Raw genomic sequence first — 4,747 nt, 5'->3', positions numbered from 1 at the left:
TCTTGATTTCTTCTGGTGTGGGTGGAGGTTCTTCAGTCAGGATAGATTGCAGTCCTTCATTTACTTCTCGAGTGGGGGAATGTTGAACAGGTGGTGTAGTTCTGCACGTTATTCAGTTACAACCTTTCCTATTTCTTCAGTCGTCGGTGTTCCTCCTTGACTGATGCCTTCAGTAGCAACTTCAGTTGGACCATCAGTCCTTTGACTGATCTTCTGATACTGGAATTTTTCAGTATCTTCATCTCTTCCTGGTCCCCACACCAACACTTTTATAGGTTCGGTGCTTCTTATTTCAGTATTGGAAACTCCAAAGTTTTTATTATTTGCTTCAGTTTCCTGTTTCCTGAAATCATCAATAGACTCATCAAAAATAACATGAGGTGTTTCTTCCACACATAGAGTTTGAGAGTTAAACACTCGATAGGGCTTTGCTGGATCGTTCAGTTCCAGAATATCCAAGGAAAATTCCTGGATCAGCCTTGCTATCAAATGTATTTAGCTTTCTCTTATCATTGTTATGAATGAAACACTTAGAACCGAAAGCATGAAAGTATGAAATTGTTGGCTTCCTGTTCTTCCATAGCTTATATGGAGTTTTCCCATGTCTTTGTGTGAGGAATGAGCGATTTTGAGTGTAGCAAGCATTATTGACGGCTTCAGCCCAAAACTTCAGTGGTAGTTTTGATTCAACTAGCATCGTCCTTGCTGCTTCCTTCAAAGATCTATTTCTTCTTTCAGCAACTTCCATTTTGCTGTGGAGTTCTTGCTGCAGAGGTTTGATGACTGATCCCTCGTTCCTCGCAGTAGTTCCGAATAACTGAATTGAGGAATTCAATCCCTCTATCTGATATGATGCTGATGATATTGATCTCTTTTTCAACACATAGCCTTTTCATCAGTTTTGGTAGTTCCTTCAATGTCTCACTTTTTCTGTATAGAAAAAAAAAGACAAGTGTATCGAGAATAATCATCTACAACTACTAAGGTGTATTTTCTACCGTTATAACTTCTGGGAGACACAGGACCAAAAAGATCCATATGAAGCAGTTGAAGAATTCTTTCAGAGAAGTGTTCTATTTTTCACTTGAACGAAGTCCTGAATTGCTTTTCTTTTTGACATGCTTCACATTCTTGCTGTTTCTGAAACACAATAGAAGGCAAACCTTCTACTAGTTGATGTTTAGCAAGTTTGTTGATCATTTTGAAGTTGAGGTGATTGAGCCTTCTGTGCCATAGCCAGTTGAGTTCTGCGTTGCTCTTGCTGATGAGGCACGTTTCAGGTGGGCTATCATCCCATGATACAACGTAGAGATTTTCTTGCCTGATTCCTCTCAGCACCACCTTCTTCTAGTTATTTCTTACAGTGAACTCATCCTTCATGATCTTCACTACGAATCCGCTGTCACAAAATTAACTCACAGACAACAAGTTATATTTAAGACCAGAAACATAGCTAACATTACTGATACTGGCGTTACCCATGTTGAGTACACCATAGTCTTTTATTTCGCCTAGTGAGTTATCTCCGAATGCAACTTTTGATCCAACTTTTTCAACGTATTGCGTGAGATATTCTTTATAGCCCGTCATGTGCTTGGAGCAACCGTTGTCCAGGTACCATGTTTTGATTGAAGCTTTAACTTCTTCTTTTTTCTTATGTTTCTTGATTTTGTCATACAAGGAAGAGTTATTTTAGGTACCCAATCAATGTTTGGGTCCTTCAACATTAGTCATTGTTCCTTTTGGAACCCAAATCTACTTCAGAACTGATTTTCGTGCTGGTCCTCTGTGGTTAACTGTTCGTCTGATTGAAGTTGTTGATACTTCATTTGGCACATGCACCTTCGTTGGTTGAGCTTTCTTCTTTGGAGCCTCTTTCTTGTAGTAGTTTTGTCTATTATGAGCTGGAGGTCTCATTTGCTTCATTGTGTATCTTCCTTGAGATACATAAATCATTATTAACTGACGGTGTCTTGATTGATACTGAGGGGCATAGAACCGATGTTGTGCAGTCACATGATGTTGAGAGTGAAATTGAGCTCACTTGGACTTGTCATTTTCTTGTCTCCATAGTTGTTGCTTTTTCCTGAACTAAACTAGTTTAAGTTGTTGATAGCTCTTGTTGGTCTTCCCCCTTAACCGATGAGGAGGACTCCGTTTCTTTGCTCCATGGGCTTGCTGTTGCTTCAGTCTGGATGTTCCTTAGCCATACTTCGACTAGAATCTGCTCTCCAGTCTTTTCAGGAGGGCAAACTGATTTGGTGCCTCCTTTGATCATTTGTAGTTTCGTGGAGGAGGAACATTCTGATTCACCATCATATTTCTCTTTATGATTTCTTCTTTGTCATAATCCCTTGGTTCTTCTGTAGAATTGTCATCAGATGCTTCATCTGCATCCTGGATTATGACATTTTTTCCTTTATCAGCTCGAATCACCTTGTCTCCTATGCTTTCCACAAGTGATCTTGATGGAAAGTTATCCACTAAAGGAGAGTCCTTCATACAGTCCTTGACTGTTTACTCCAATTTGTAATTGAGCCTCTTAATTTCATAAGAGGTCTTCTCGCATTCTTCTGTTGATTTCTTGAGTTGGACTTTTAGTTGGTGATTCTCCAAGATCAGTTCATCGAGACAATTTTCATCTGGATAGTAGATGACTGTTTCTTTCTTGAACTGGTCTCGACTGATCTCTTCTTCCATTTTCTGATTCTGTTGCATGATGTTCTCGAACATCGCTCTTAACTGTCGATGATCGGTCATGAGCTGATCATACTCATCAACTTCATTTGTTGAGCTGCTCTCCAGAATCTGAGATATCTCCTGTACACATCAAGGAGTTATCAGTGTGAAAAGTTCTAGAGTAAGAGTTTACCTCAGGCCCATTCATTCTGTTGTCATAGCTATTGCCTGAGTTGTCAGCCATGCTTTCAGCATCCTTGGCCATGAGGGCTTGGCTCTCGTCATCTGAGCTGGTGGAGTTGAAGGCGGATGATCCAAACGCATATTCAGAAGATCCAGCATCTTCAGCTACCATTGCCTTCTTCTTTGCATGCCAGCGATCCCTCTGAGCTCTTAGCTCTTTGTGCTCTTCTTGCGTTAATTCAGGGCATTCTGATTTGTAGTGCCCTTTCTTTCTGCATCCAAAGCATTCCACATCCTTGAGATCTATTGCGAAGGATTTCTTTTCTCCGCTTCTGTCTGTGGAGTATCTGGGCTTGTGTTCTCTTTCTCTTCCCTTGAAGTGCGGAATTTGGATTCCATCTTGTTGAATCGTTCAGTCAACAAAGCATATTGACTGCAGAAATCCTTTGGCTTCAGTTCAGTTGTTTCCTTCGACTATTTCTTATTTTCTTTTGCTGAAGCCTTCAGAGTTACTCCTTTTAATGTCGACGGAGTTTCTTCGTCTGATCCTTCGGCCTTCTTGGTTTCTCGATTTCTCTGAATATCAAATTCATTTGCCACGAGATCTAAGAAGAGCTTGTTGGTCGGAATCACGTTGAATTAAGATTTGCTTTAATGGGCGACTGCGTAGATTTGCCATTCGCTTCGCGGAAGTGCTCGTAGAATCTTCAGGTTGATTTCTCGTTGTGTGTACTTGTCCTTTGAGATGGACTGAACCTCTTTCAGTAATTGATTAAATCTATGCTCCATCTCTTCGACTGATTCGTTCTTGAGCATGAGGAAGGGAGTCGAACTTTTGACAAGCTATTGATAGCTTATTCTCATTTATCTCTTCCGATCTGATGCACACTGCTTCAAGAATGTCTCACATCTCCTTTGCAGTCCTGCTCTTGATGATCTTGGTGACATATTTGTCCGGGACTATTCCGGAGATTATGCTTCCAATTCATCTTGCTTTCTTTCTTCGGTGGTGAAGTCGGCTTTATCTTTGATCCTTTGTTCGTCGTAAGGATCTCTGATGGGATCAAGAACAGTTCTCATTGACTGTCTCTGTAATGCTGATTGGCCCTCTGGTGATGACTTCCAACATTCGGCAGTGTTGGGCAACGAGATAGCTCTCCAGCTGAAATCTCCAAATATCGTATTTTTCAATACTGAACATCGGGAGTGATGAAACTCTGCTTGTGGTTAGTTTCCATAGTTCAAGAAAAGAAAGATAAACGGAAAAAGAACGCAAGTAGCACTTTTAAAAAGAAAAGATTTTAAGACCTTCTAGAATAGGTGTATGGGAGGGGGGGAATACACCTAAATGCAAGTTTTTCAAAATCAAGCACAATACAAGCTTTAACAATTAACGAAAGGTTGAAGACTGATACTGAAAAACACTTCAGTAAAGATATCAGTTAAAGTAAAGAATTTAACTGATACTCTCATAGAGCTTCAGTCTTGGATTGAACAGAGAAGTGTTATGAATCTTACTGACTATCTGAAAAATTATCAGTTAGACTAATAACACACGCAACAAAAAACTTTGTCTTTTGAAAATGCCTTTTAGAGACACGTTGTCAGGTTAGTGTTTCACTTTGCGATTAGTCAATTTCAGTTAAGAACGTTTGTGCAGAGATAAGAAAGTAAAATTGAAAATAAATGACAAAGGGATTTTTACGTGGTTCGGAATCCAATTCCTACATCCACGGTCAGTAGATCACATTGACAAACACTCTAGGCTTATGCTTACGGGTGCACAACAAACCTTGAACTGAAACCACACGTTTCAGCATCAACACACTGGGTTGGATTTCTCAAACACACTTAGCGCGCACTGGGCACTAAGATCTCTTTGGAG

Source organism: Salvia miltiorrhiza, chromosome 2 (genome assembly GCF_028751815.1).
Source record: "Salvia miltiorrhiza cultivar Shanhuang (shh) chromosome 2, IMPLAD_Smil_shh, whole genome shotgun sequence".
Lineage (NCBI taxonomy): Eukaryota > Viridiplantae > Streptophyta > Magnoliopsida > Lamiales > Lamiaceae > Salvia > Salvia miltiorrhiza.
The sequence above is the reverse complement of the archived record's forward strand: the minus strand, read 5'-3'. Positions refer to the sequence as shown.